Source organism: Leptinotarsa decemlineata, unplaced genomic scaffold (assembly GCF_025532065.1).
Source record: "Leptinotarsa decemlineata unplaced genomic scaffold, Ldec_3_MD MMD2_tig00000090_RagTag_RagTag, whole genome shotgun sequence".
Classification (NCBI taxonomy): domain Eukaryota; kingdom Metazoa; phylum Arthropoda; class Insecta; order Coleoptera; family Chrysomelidae; genus Leptinotarsa; species Leptinotarsa decemlineata.
This window is the reverse complement of record NW_027412541.1, coordinates 6,221,867-6,238,048: the sequence shown is the minus strand read 5'-3', so window position 1 is coordinate 6,238,048 and position 16,182 is coordinate 6,221,867.

Genomic DNA, 16,182 nt, shown 5'->3' with positions numbered 1-16,182 from the left:
ACAAACTCGAAATATTCAAATAACACCAAGAAATCGGCTCCATATCATACAGGGCGTGCTAAAATTACTATTATTTCCACTGTGCATAAAAGTAGTTAAAAGTTCATTTTTTCAAATGAAACCCCCTGTATATTACTCGGTAAATTGAAATATGGTGAAAAATGCTTCAAGATGATATATCATATCCCTATACCTAAATCGTCAAGTTTTCTCAATAAAGTCGCTTCTTCTAGAAACATTATTTTTTTTAAAATTTGGATTTAGGTAGCAGTGGAATTATCAAGCTTATAGCAGTTCGGTTACTTTTATAAATAATTTACAAAGAGTTATCGACGGTGTTTCGAATCATCTTCCAAAATGAATGCAGAATGCAGAACGCATCCGACCGAATGCTGTATATGCCTAGCTGTACACAGGTTGGGTGCAGCGGTTAAGAAAATCTACCCTCTTATAGCTAGAAATTCTTATCTAACTATGGAAAATGAATTTTTGATTTATAAATCACTGATTAGACCAGTAATGATATATGCCTGCCCAGTGTTCTGCAGCCTTAAGAGGACTCCACTCAGAGACTTGAGAGGGTGCAGAACAAGGTACTTCGTTTCGTTAGTAATTGTGACAGATACACTCGTACCGGAGACTAGCAGGAATGGAGACCATTATGGATCATATCCGTAGACTCTCCTATGAATTCAATAAATTCTACTTGCCGAAAAGTCCGTTAACAGAAGGAATCACGAGCATCAGGGCGCATCATAACCAACTTCACAAACACGAGGGGCTGATATATGAGGCTATGGGCAGATGCATAATTAATTTCCATATGGAGAGAAACGAGTTCCTGCGCGTAGGGAAATTCATAAAACTATCAACCGAGGTATTGACTATCAGGATAGCAAGAAGTCTTTGAGAAACAAAAATCATAAACTTGGATTTCGATGGAGAAAAGTGAAAAATAACAGGAAGATATTGACGGAACGCCAGCCTACTCGACTACTTAGGAAAGAATTCTTGAAGAAAATGCGGACCTTTAGTGAAAAATTTTGACCCATCGTTCATATGAATGAAACGTATACTCACATTACACACACCAAACAGATTGAAGTCATCATACCATGGAAGGTCTGAAAAAACCTGTCAGTAAAGGGTAAGGTCTAATCATAATATATGCGAGTGGTGAAAATGGATTTGTGCCTATTGCTTACTGTAGATGGAAATCAAATTTCTATACAGCCGATATCAAAAAAGCCGATATACAACCATTGGAGAAAACATGCTGAAACCTGATGAACAACTATAATTAAAAATTTAAGCAGTATGAAATATATCACCTCTTTTTGGCAGCAAATCATAACGTTGTACGATTACCATCACATCACCCATATTTGAATCTAATTGATTCAAATAAAAAAAAAAATGTTACTTTCAATTTCAACAATGTCATGCAATATTGCGATGATTTTTTTGGACAGTTTTCTTCCGAGCAATGGAAATCTCGTTATGAACGAGCAAAGAAATTTGAGGACGAGTTCATGTTAAATGAACCCATCGTGAATGATCTGATTATTGATGTACATGATGAGAATAGCGACACTGCATCAGAACAGGAATATGGGGATGACGTTACAGAGGATGAAGAAGGTAATCTATATCCGAAATTGAAACACTTGCATGATGAAAAACATTTATCGACGGTAGGCGAAAAATCATATTATAATCTTTAGGCAACCAATCTTCGAAAATATTTAATGAATTGTATCTATGTGTATAATGGTATTCTATTACCAATATTGCATGCAATACCTTGTAGATCATCTACCTGCTATATTTAATAATCATTACTAGTGACTAGTATGCATTCATTTCTCTATCAATTATCGGGTGTAAGTTTATCTATTTTCTCTTAATTCATTCATCACCAATGAGAATGTACATATTTATTTGTAGGTATCGTTTCCTTGCTCGTTCCCTGATCAAGAGCAAAAAAGCAGTTCTTATACCCAGTTGGAACGAATAGCTCTTAATTTGTGTCAATTATAAGTGCTGAAAAGGGTTACTAAATCGAAAGTTTTTATTCGGTCGCCATCTACAGAAGTTTCTAGAAATACCTTTTCAATACCTGTCACTGTAGACCAACTTAGTAACATTGGAATAGGAGAAACTGCAAGTATACCAATGAAACAAGAAAAACGGCTTCAATAGGATTTTGCATCCCCAACCTTAAAATTAATAAATTAACAAATACTGAATAATCATTATCGAAGATAAATTGTCACTGTACTTATAAAGAAATCAGAGTGCCAATGTTCTAAAAAAATTTATTACTTGCAATGTTTGCTTCAATAGGAAAAATAATAAAATACAGGGTCTTACCCTAGGGTATGATTCACTCAACCTCACAAATTCTGATCGAAATCCTCTCTCCAGAAACCATCAAAGAAACCCGAGACTTTTGTTTTACACTTCTCCAAATATACTCCTCTGATTCTGATGAGAAGTACGAGAAATACAGAAACTTGTGCTATTAAAACTTTGAATCCAACAAAATTATTAGAAGACGAAATCCATCAGTTAACAGATAAATTGAATGAGAAATATGTTTCAAAATCATATGTTTCAAAATTAGTGTTAAGTTACCCACAACTTCTCATCCACAGTTTATGATGAGGGACAATCGAACAGGTCTTAGAATTAAATTTACGAAAAGTGTTGCCAGATTGCAAATATTTAGAATTTTACCTGTATTTTGATGTTATCATATTAAAAACACGGTATACTATTGAAACATGTCGAATAAATGAGTAAGCATTCTATATAAACTCATTCTATCAACCAACTGTCCCAATACAAGCATTAATACAAAAACATGTAAAATAAGAGTATAATATTATTCAAGAAAAATTCATTTGTACCCAAACAGGTAGTTTATGGGAATTGGAAAATTGGTTTCTCGTTAAAAATTTTATGACTTGTAACTCAAAAGTATGTTATTTGACATATCCTACGTCGAACAATACCGAATGCCCAGGAAAGACTCATTCAAATAAATCAAATTTCTCTCTCAACAAAAATAAGTTAGTTGATGAAAATTCCAGATATATTCTTAGAAAGTATGTCTATTGACGTGATTGAACAGATTTGCGTACCATACGTCCCTTCGGTGCGAAACAAAATAGTTCAGTATATTCAAAACTGAATTATTCAAAAAAGTCGAACGTCTCACTTATCAAAAATAGTTTTTTGATGAAATGTTCCAAATCTGATATGTAAGGAATATTACAATCAACCTCCAATGTATGATTTCAGTTAAGGAAAGAAGTCCGACCTTCAAAGTTCATTTTCATTTCGAAAAAATGTAAAAACATTCCAGTGCCTACTAATGAGTACCTTAACCAGAATATACTCCCATTAATATACTAGAGACACAGTAGAAAGTGTGCTAGAGACTTTAAGTCCCGGCAACGACACCCAATATGGATTCGGCGGTATTGGCACATTTAATTTTCTAGTTTTCAGATGGCAGCGGCTAATGTCTGCATAGAAGTGTTTTGTATCATTATGATTCAACTACAGTAAACAAAATATAAAATCTTTTTACAATAGTTTCGATCATGAAACGCCTCTCAGTATATCAAGTACACTGAGATCATTTTGTTGTATGAATTCGTGGATTAGCTAAACCTATTGATACATTTTATTGCACCAAAAGAAAGTATGGTACGCATACGTATGGTACGCAATAGACATACTTTCGAAGAATGTACTCTGTAATTCTCATCAACAAACTATTTTTGATAAGTGAGAAGTTTGACTTTTTTGAATAATTCAGTTTCGAATATACGGAACTATTTTTTTTTCGCACTGAAGGAACGTATGGTACCCATGAATTTCACTAGTTCGGACTTCCATTGTCTACTATATAAAATGATTTGAAATCCCTGAAACAAGTAAAAAAGAAAAATTAAAAAAGGATAGCTGAAAATAACAATTATATTAAGCAACAATAAACCTGAAATGAAATGATAGTGAAATAACCTACAAGTAAAAAATATAATAATTGAATAAAAAAAATTAAAGGAATGAAAAAAGAAAATAATAAAAAAATAAAAAAGTGAAGAGATTCCAAGTCACGTTAGTTCACGACGTTTCGATTATTGGTATCTACAATCGTCTTCGGGTGATGACTCATTCCATTAATTTTTTTTTTATTCAATTATTATATTTTTACTTGTAGGTTATTTCACTATCATTTCATTTCAGGTTTATTGTTGCTTAATATAATTGTTATTTTCAACTATTCTTTTTTAATTATTCTTTTTTACTTGTTTCAGGGATTTCAAATCATTTTATATAGTAGACAATGGAAGTCCGAACTAGTGAAATTCATCACGAAACATTGTCAATCACCTTCAAACAAACGTATGGTACGCATATCCGTTCAAACACGTCAATAGACATACTTTCGAAGGATGTACTCTAAAATTTTCATCAACAAACTATTTTTGATAAGTGAGAAATTTTACTTTCTTGAATAATTCAGTTTCGAATATACGGAACTATTTTTTTTTCGCACAGAAGGAATGTATGGTACGCAAATCTGTTCAAACACGTCAATAGACATACTTTCTAATAATATATTCTGAAATTTTCATCAACAAACTATTTTCGATAAGGGAGAAATTTGATTTATTTGGGTGAGTCTTTCCTGGGCATTCCATTCGGTATTGTTCAACGTAGGATATTTCAAATGACATACTTTTGAGTTACAAGTCATACAATTTTTATCGAGAAACCAATTTTCCAATTCCCATATACTACCTGTTTTGGTACAAATAAATTTTTCCTGAATAATATTATACTCTTGGTATTAATGCTTGTATTGGGACAGTTGGCTGATAGAATGAGTTTATGTAGAATGCTGACTCATTTATTCGACACGTTTCAATAATATACCGTGTTTTTAATAAGATAACATCAAAATACACAGGTAAAATTCTTCATATTTGCAATCTGGCAACACTGTTCGCAAATTTTATTCTTAACCCTGTTCGATTGTCCTTCATCATAAACTGTGGATGAGATGTTGTGGGTAACTTCACACTAATTTCAAAATCGAGGTCTAAGATACGGGATCGGTCCAGCTCAAACTACAGATCAAAAACTCGATCCTTTTCGAATCCACAAAAATCATTCTGCTACTACCATCTCAAATTCGATGAAAAATCTAGATGTATTTCACCTTGTACTTATAAAAACAATAGTGATTCGGAAAACGAGCAGCCGTTGATGACGACCAACGTTCTTGGTCAGGAAAAGAGTAGTGTTTTCATTCACGATCCGGTTATAAAAGTTTATTTTCTTATTGATAGTGGTTCAATTATACAAAAAAATAAGAATTTATTGCGCATACAACCATCCGTGCATTAGATAATTGTTTTGTTGTTAAAACAATAAACGGAGTTACGCCGTATCACCATGTTTTTGCTGAATATCCTGAACTCACCAGAACCACTCTAAATGAAGCAACTCATGAAACAAGGGTCCGACATCAAATAATAACCAGTGCTCAGACTATTCACTGCAAGGTCTATCTATAAAACCTAGAAAAACTGGCTGCTGCCAAGAAAGAATTCGTATATTTGATGAAACAGGGCATAATTTGACCCTTTGCACATGGTTCGTAAATCGAATGGAGACTGGAGAGCTTGTGGCGATTATCGATTATTGACCTTGATAACAGTTACAGTTACATCATACCATGCAAATTCCAATGGAATGATCAAAAGGTTCCACGGAACTATGAAAGCTGCTCTCAAATGCCATTCTGGAAATGGTCTATACGAGTTACACCGAAAGAAGATTTAGGTATCAGTAGCGCTGAGATGGTATATGGAATGACCCTAAGAATCCCTGGAAAGATGGTTGTTGAAGATGCAAGATTCAACCAAAACCACGAAAAATTTTTGAACAGCCTCAAGAAGAAAATGAAAGAAATGAAAACATTACAAGGTTCTGAGCACGGCAATAGGAAAATATTTATGTTTAAAGAATTACCAATTGCTACACATGTCTTCGTTAGAATAGATGCAGTCAAGAAACCTTTGTAACAGCCATACTCTGGACAAAGGTTTTGAAGCGAAATGATAAGTATTTCACGATTTTAATCAACAATAATAAAAAAACAAACCAGCTTTTATAGAGAATTAGGATGAAACAGATATCAACAAAATTGGTCCTCAAAATGTTACTGCTGAAAGTGAAGACGAAATAGGCAAAGTTTCCACGTAAAGGTCCTACACCACCCGCTCAGGAAGGAAAGTAAAATTCCTTATTCAAGACGTCCACGGTCTCAATCAGAAGGGGAGTAATGTGGTATCACATCATCACAGTCATTAGCGCCCAGTATAAAGTGTTTAGAAGAAACAAAATATAAAAAACAATTTTTGTGAGGTTGTTGATCGATTTGTCAGATATTATTATACATAGCTGTCAAAACTTCGTTAATATATTTCCATTGAAGAAGTTATCAGTAGTTATTTGCAAAGTACAACCTCACTTCCCACTCTACTTTAATCACTATGAAAAACAAATCTATGACAGAACAAAAGAGGAGTATTAGTTGACGTCTACTTGTATACCTAACCGTAACATGAATAAAAATAAACAATATGGACTCTCAATAACAGCTCCCCTTCAATAATATAGTTAGGGAGCTTGTTGTTCAATAATCATTTCTGATTATTTAAGATTATATATATGATTATTATAAGATTATATATATATATATATATATATATATATATATATATATATATATATATATATATATATATATATATATATATATATATATAAATCTGCTCAAGTTTGTTTGTTTGGGGACATTGTAGGCTTATACCGGTATAAGCTTATACCGCACAAGTTTATACCGGTATAAACAAACAAGCGTTTGAATGTCCATATTAATCCAGTAATCAATGGTAATAGACAAGTATGCCAAAGATGCCGCACCTACATCGAGCCCAGCTAATATTGTGACATTGAATAGAATAATATATAGATAGGAATATATGATTTTTCTAATTACATGCCAAAAACATCTTACATTGACACTTTCTAAGTTTATCTCAGAAAATAGACTGCCTTTTATTTATAAACTGGGCCCCAGTTTCCAACTAGCCCTTGAAAAGTCAGGTTCAACATACTTGTTGCATGATTCCTCGTTAAAATCTATATCACTTAAAAAAACTTTGTCCCCAGTATTTATATTATGATATAGGTAGGTATAAGTTTATCTATTTCATTCAACGGACCCGTTATTTTTCATAACATTGGATATGACATTCGAAATTATCTCTCACAAACCTCAACTTCGATTTTTCAACTTTAAAGACTGGCAGTGGTTATTTCTTGAAAAAATATTTTTTATTTTGATATATATTTTGATTGGTAACCATATTGGTGCATTCACCTGCTTGCTTGATATGGTCTTGAACAAAAACGGATAGGCAATACCATATAGGCAAATTCTCTACGATTTGAAATTTTCATCTTGAAAGGTTTTTTTCTGTTAACAAGTTGGGCGAAGGATGATAAAAAAATAGATACAAAAATGTTTAACTAAAAATAGCCCTTAACATTTTTTAATAGGCAATATACGACAGTTGTCTTAGTTTATGTGTAAAGTTTTATAAAAAGTAAATTTCATTCGGTAAACCGATAGCGAAGGTCGATTTCTATTCGGATCTAAGACTTTAATGAAATAATGAATCTGAAAATATAGCAAAATGAATAGAAAAAAAATGGCGAGTATGGGAAATAAAACTGGAAATAAATTCAGTATTTTTTGCTTGAGTAGGATAAACGCCATCTAGTACAGCTTTCTAGTACAGCGTGTTAGGAATCACACGTTAAAAGGTAAGACCTCGTTAGTCCTTAGCTCGCACAAGTTTCTCAACTTCTGAGAGTTGTCGTTCGTGTGGGGGCGGCAGCTGATTAACGGAAAAACAGATTTTAAACAGATTTAACGACGCCCTCTAGTGGTACTTCTAGCGGCTGCATGCCTCCTGATTGCACCTTTGTATAATATATGGTGAAACAACACTTAGCAAAATCTATAACAAAGATATCATTGTAAAGTCATGAACAGTTGAGAAGGAATCATAATACTGGATAGGATAATAGTGAATATAATTGTGACTATAATACACATTATACGTCACAAACAATAAAGATATTTAATAAAATGGACACCACCTTAGTAATGAGGTAGGTAGGTACCCACGATGTAACAAGTTGGTTCACGACATGAAGGTAATCTACGAGATTATTAGTACTAACAATTGAAGGTTGTAAAGTAACTCTTCTGATGTATACTATCGAAGTCCAGAATTCTGATGATGACACATTAGTTTTAAACAGATGACCTCACCAGGCAAATACATTATTTTACAAAATGGCATGAAATTTCATGAAAAATTGAATAATTAGTATTTTTATGTATTACAAACTTTTCTGAGAATATGATAAATTTATTCATAATAGAAATTGATTCAGTTGTAAAAAACTTAAGTATCACAAACGTACTGTAAACTTATACTAGGTCTGTGACTAGGTACTTAGGTACTAATTCCATTCAGTTGAGGAATCGGCGAGTTTTAGATTAGGCTGAAACTCACGACAATCCGTTAGTCAAGGAAGCTATAGATTACGCTGTAGACGACCCCTCTCGATAAAGAAGGCCCCGACACTCTGTCGAATGAGGCCTCTATGTCCTCCGTTAACAGATGAATAATATCCATCTCACCCCAGCCAGGTAGGGGTACACCGCGAAGGGCGGTATGGATGTCTGAGGACTTTCATGTCACCATCACAAATCAGTCATGACCCATTCATCCCTCTGACGAAAATCAGCCCAAAGGGTAAGGGAGCAAGGCTCCAGCCGATTAAATTGAAGATGACTTCCACTTAGGTACTAATGAAGCATGTAAGAGAAGTATGTACCACAAGCGGTGTTGTCGGATTGAAGATCAGAAGCTAATAATTCATGGTGCTGTAATAGGAAGTAATAGGAAAATATACCTACTAACATGAAAGGTAATTTTGAATCAACCCCATCGTCGGAATACTTTATAGGGTGCTTCACAGTGTTTTAATGAGAGTATATGTTGTTCAAGCCGCCATATTTAGTACCTACGCCTTCTATAAAAAGTTTATGAGTTTTGATCGTGCTGCCGGAATAATATGTCAACCAGTACCAATAACCACTTCTGGTTTAACAGTAACCACAAAACATACAAATATTTTTTTTAATGTCAACGCATCGACTGCTAGGGTTATTAGCCTCGTGTTTTGAGTGGGCAATGTTAAAATCTTCCCGAGTCATCTAGAGAGTATCATCATAGTTTGCAGTCCCATCAGCCATGTAGTGATGCAAAATCTACTTGACTAGACTGTCCGCACTACCACTTCTATGCCAGAATTAGTTATGGAATCTGGTTGAAATAGGTTTCTCTTTCAACCAGCTGTCGTTTCCATAGAAAAGACAACCTTAAAAAATTGAATCTTATGTAAACTAACTAGTGCACCGAAGCAAAGACTGAAAAAACAGAAGAAGAATTGACTAGGTCTTATGAGGATTATTTGATTCCTAGACGGAATAAGCTAATAGCTAATTATGTATCATTTGGAGTGAAACTAAGATTATTTCACTTTGATTATTACATAAAATGTTTCTATTTTGGTATTAGCAAATATCTAACTTCCTTATTTTTTTCTCTTAATTAAGTATATATGTTGACGCTAGTGCCATCTTTCGATAATAGTCTCTTCATATGGACAGATTAAAATAGTAACATATACACAAAAAACATTAGCTGCGTAGTGTAAACCATTTGTAGGGTTAAACAATTTTTGACGTCAATGAATGTTATTAAAAAAAATTCTAAAATTGCATGCATTGACAAGCGACAAAATGCTATTAGTGTCAAAATTTTCAATAGTCCCTATATCTTCTTGATAATTATTTTGATTTAGGAGATGCAATACATCGCAAAAAAGGAAAAATTTCGTAAAGACGCGTTATCATTGGATGTAAATCAGATATTCTAAAAGTGTATTCATGTAAATGAAAAATGTACACTTCATATTACAAAAAATATTTTGATTCGCAAAGTACACAGCAACCAACACTAGAGCGTGTCTCGACGCGTGTCCCGCTAATCAAGTTAACATCATCAGGAGATAACTGAAACTGCAGGTTTTGATAATCTCCTAATGATGTTTAACTCATTTCTTGATTATGCTAACTTGGTTAGCGACATGCGAGTTTTAGTAACTCCCTCATAATACCAACTTGGTTAGCGAAACGCGCTTCGAGACAAGCGCTTTGGTTGTAATTATTTTACGCCAGAGGTTCCAATTCTATCTATTGATTTAATATTTTTTAACTGCCAAAAACGACAAATCTTCTGAAGATGTCCCATCACTCTTATCAGAACTGTTAAAATAAAGAGCTTATCTGACAACGCTTATCTACTGAAATGCATGAAAGACCGTAGTTGTCTTTAGACACTTTGTGTTTCCGTGTTCTGCGTTTTCGATTCCGTGGTTCCGTTATATTGTTGTCTCTGATGCTATGCTTATCTTATTGCTTATGGTAGATGGTAGCAAATTATTGCAGGTAGAAAATCAATTGATTTCGATAAATTGATGAATGTAGCCGTTACTACGTGGTAGGAAATCATAATGAAAAGAGAAATGAAAATTTCTATGTAATTACCACTTTTATAAAAGTGGCAAAAAACTTAGAAATTTTCATTTCTCTTTTCAATTGATTTCAAGTTTCAATATTCAGATCATAATTGAAACGGATATTAATTTATTACTCTTTTATTTCTTTAGAAAATACTATAATTCATGGACACCACTAAAATCAATATGAAGGATTTACTCAACAGGTGGGTAATAAAAGATTTTCATTTTTTGGTAGCTAATATGAGAAAGTTGCAATGCAAATATTTATTACTGTCTTGATTCATGGTCTCACAGGTAACCATATTTAACGAGAGTACCAACATTATGTAACATAGTATGTGCTGAGTAGTTTTATCATTAATGATATAATATATACAGGGTGTTTTAGAATAAGAGACTGGTCCTTAACCATTATGCATGATTCTGCTCTTTTCATTGTGTCTCCTACCCTGAAATATTCCTGAAGTATTTCTAATAGTGTCACAATATTTTTCACAAAAAAAAACCTTATCTAAACAACACTCCAATGAATTATTTCATTCCCTTTTCATGAATGGATTCATGAAAAGTGTGACACACTGTCGATGCTTCCCAATTGTAATTATTTTATTTTACACATTTTTATTGGTTACACCTAAATTTCTAAATATTGAGATTATTATCAGATTTGTGGATGATTACTTTTTATATGTTGTACCAACTAAAAGTATCAATATCATCTAGAAAAATTTAGTATGGGCTCCCTATAAAAGTATGGGATTTTATGAACTTATTACATTGAAATTCAGTGATAATAGAAAACGTTTGGAGAAAATAATGAAATATATGAAAAGGAATATTAAAACTGGTCACATCCAGTAATTATTTGGAATATAACTTTGAATAAATATAATTTTTGGGAAAAAAGCTTTTTGGCGTTTTGCTTTTCTATCTTTTAACAAGTTAAAAATAAACGCTTAAAAAGATATGTAGATCATGCACAGAATATTCTTTCAGATACAAACTGGAAAGAGAAGCATATTCAGTACAACTTCAAACATATAAACTTAAAAAACAAAAATTATTTTTATTCAAATAATAACTAGATGTGACCAGGATATACATTATACTTACCAGTTCTAATATTCCTTTTCATATAGTTAATTACTTCCTCCAAATGATTTCTGTTATTACTGAATTTCAATGTAGTGACTTTATGACTTCATAAAATCCCAATCCCAACTATCACGTTAAACAATGTTGGTACTCTCAGTACATATGGTTAAGTATGATATGATGAATCGAGACAGTAAAAAAAAATTGTATTACAACTTTCTCATATTAGCTACCAAAGAAATAAGAATCATGTATTATCCACCTGTTGAGTAAATTTTCCATTTTGATTGTAGATACACCTCTTCCAATATTTCAGAGGTTTCAATGAAGTAAATAAATTATAGTATTTTCTAAAGAAATGTAAGAATTATAAATTAATATACGTTTCAACTATGATTTGAATATTGAAACTTGAAATTAATCAATTTCTTACCTGCAATAGCTTGTTACCATAACATACCATCAAAAACAAAAATATAACGGAAATTGTCTTTGTAACGGAACCACATATCGGAATCGCAGAACACGGAAAACAAACTGTCAAGTGTCTAAAGACAACTACGGTTTTTCATGCATTTCAGTAGATGACCGTTGTCAGATAAGCTTTTCATTTTAACAGTACTAATAAAAGTGATGGGACATCTTCAGAAGATTCGCCGTTTTTGGCAGTTTTTTTACGTTGAAAAATATTAAATCAATAGGTAAAATTGGAACCTCTGGCGTAAAATAATTACAACCAAAGCGCTTGTCTCGAAGCGCGTTTCGCTAACCAAGTGAGTATTATTAGGAGAAGACTGAAACTTGCCTTTCGCTAACCAAGTTTACATCATCAAAAGATGAGTAAAACTCGGAGTCACCAGGGGATGACTAAAACCCGAAGTTTTAGTCATCTACTGATTAGCGAAACGCGCATCAAGGCAAGGGGTCTAACTATTTTGCAAGTCAGGAAATTGTTCTCAGTAAACGTGAACGTAATCTTGTAGAAAGGCAAAAATTCTTGCAGGTGGGGTCTTCCAAACATGAATCTCGACAAGGTTAATCATTTTCGACAGAAGAATTTCCTAACACCCACCTAAAAATTTCACAATTCTAAAAAAATTTCAAATACATTTTTCTGGTCGGCATAAATTCATGCAGGTCGGGTCTCCCAGACATTAATCTAGACCAGGTAAATCATTTTCGACAGAAAAATTGTCTAACCAACCCCTTCAAAAAAATTCACAATTCTCAAAAAATTGAAAATTCATTATGCAGGTCGGGTCTTATAAATAAGAATATCGACCAGATTATTCATTTTCGATAGAAACATTTCCCAACCCCCACTCAAAAATTTCACATTACTCAGAAAATTGGAAATACAGTTCGCAGGTCGGGTCTCCCAGTTATGAATCTCGACCAGATCATTCATTTTCGATAAATAAAATTTTCAACCCACACCCAAAAATTTCACAATTTAAAAAAAAAAAATGAAAATACATTTTGCTGGTCGACAAAAATTTTTGCAGGTCGGGTCTCCCAGACATGAATCTCGACCAGGTTGATCATTTTCAACAAAAAAAGTTTCAACCCCCAGCCTTTGACTATGAAAAAATTTCATATTTCTCATAAAATTGAAAATACATTCGGCAGGTCGGCAAAAATTCCTACAGGTCGAGTCTCTCAGACATGAATCTCGACCGGGTTACCCGACAGAAAAATTTTCCAACTCTCACCCAATAATTTCACAATTCTCAAAAAAATTGAAAATAAACCTTGCAGTTCGCCAGAAATTATTGCAGGTCGAGTCTTCCAGATATGAATCTCCACCACATTGATGATTTTCGACAGAAAAAATTCCCGACCCAAACCCTTCGAGTATGGAAAATTTTCACAATTCTCATTAAATTGAAAATAAACTTTGATAAACCTGCAGATTGAGTGTATTATTCCATAAATATCAGATTCCGGAAATATCAGATATTGAAATGTTTCAACTTCAACAATATCGATTGGCTTATTTATTACATAAGAATTCATTTTTTTTTGGTTAATTGCACGTCATATAAGTTGAGTACTCAATTAGTTTTTTTAATTTTTTTTGCATGAATTTTTAGTCTTGTATTTTAGTTTTTTATATATGTTGTCTTATTTAATCTTATATATTTTTTTGTTTGATTCCACGTCATAAAAGTTGAGTACTCAATTAGTTATTTTTCATTTTTTTGCATGAATCTTTAATCTTGTATATTTTAGTGTTTTATATATATTTTGTCTTATTTAATTTTAAAGTCTTCCAGGATGACTTCAGAACCCAATTATTAGGTACCCCTTGGAATCTGATTCACCCTTTATAAGTATGCATGAACATCCCCGGTTACGTAGGTGACATCTATGGAATACAACCCAAACCTTATTTATCTAAAATAACAAAGGTCCTCACGGCAAACTGTTGCAAAGACTAGCATTTACTTTTCGATTCTGGTGTCCTAGCTTCAATACTGACTACCGCTTTATCATAATTTCAAATACTGTGTGTGATTAGATGAGAAGATAATTTATTAGAAATGTGAAATTTTTGTATAGGAACTAGAGGCTAGAGGATAAGATATGGAGTTATCTATTTGAGTTCATTTTCAATTTTATGAGAAATGTGAAATTTTTTATAAACGAAGGGTGCGGATTGGAATTTTTTTTTATCGAATGTGATCAACCTGGTCCAGAATTATATCTGGGAGATGCGACCTGCAAGAATTTTTGCCGACCTGCAAGGTTAACTTTCAATTTTATGGGAATCGTGAACATTTTTCATACTCAAAGGGTGGGGATGATTGGAATTTTTTTGTGGAAAATGATTAACCTAGTCGAGATTCATGTCTGGTAGACCTGACCTGCAAGAATTTCTGCCGACCTGCAAAATGTATTTTCAATTTTTTGAGAAATGTGAACTTTTTGGATGGGGTTGGAAAATTTTTCTGGTCGAGATTCATGTCTGAGAGATCCGACCTGCAAGAATTTCTGCCGACCTGCACCGTTTATTTTCAATTCCATGATAATTGCGAAATTTTTTGTAATATGAAGTATACATTTTTTGTTTACATGAATAAACTGTTAGCATAACTCTAATTTCCAAATAATAACGCGTATTCATCAAACTGTTCCTTATTTTTGATAGTAGGTATTCATCGATAAATTACATTGCTTAAATGGAAATAAATTATCAAGCAGATGTGGGGACTGATGAGAATTTTGACAATAGCATTCTGTAGCTTGTCAAAGTAATTTTTAGAATTTTCTTGTAATAACATTTATTGACGAAAAAAATTGTTCAACCCAAAAAACGGTTACCACAACGAAGCGTGTTTCGTAGTGAAAGTGAACATTTCAAAGTGAAATAGAATTTCGATAAGTTCATTTCAAAGATCAAACTCCAAATTAAAATACTCCCTCACAAAGAAAACGCATTGTTATAAACACGCCCAATATGTATAAAAAAAAATTGCAGTGATATAAAAACAAAAAAAATTATTGAATTTATTTCAAAATTCATTATTTTAAATTCCTTTGGAATCGATGAATTAAATTTTTCAGTATTGCTGTCGATTTGGTTACTAACAATAACTCCTTTATGAAAATTACTTTTTATTTCCTATTTATTGCGATTTGTATTCAGATTTTATATGATTATGAGTTGAATTGATTCATTGAAATAACATATTGATTTTTCTTTATTTTTCACATTACAAAAAATATGCACATTTTAAAAAGATAACTTATCTCTGTCAATGTTTTTTCTTCAATGCCAAGGAATACAAAGCCTATAGAATCTCAGAAGTGGCATTTTCGTGTTACCTAAAATTTTTAGTACTTACCCTGACTACCAGAGGGCGATGTCAGTACAAGTATCAACAGTTAAGTACCATTTGAACATTGGTATCTTTTGGTATGTTAAAAATGATAGGTTACATTTTTATTTTCACTAATGTGTTATGGTGTTATATCAAAACACGTAAATGGTTGTGATCTATCCTTTGAAAATATTTTCATGATCGCAATGTTGCCACATCTGCATGTAACCAGACATCAACTTGGGAATTTAAAATGGAACACTCTATATATTATATAATTTTTGAATTCTGCATCAAAATTCAATTTACTTTTGTTGAACATGTTCTATACTTATCTCTCATCATTTTTAAAATATTAATTATTTTTTTTGGCGAAAACATGGTATTTTTAATATTTAATCTCTCATGAATTAAGTGATACATAGAACTCAACTTCTGGCGACATTGAGATAAGATATGGTGGTTGTTATTTCAGAATGGAACCCAAATCTTACTTTATACAGTGTCT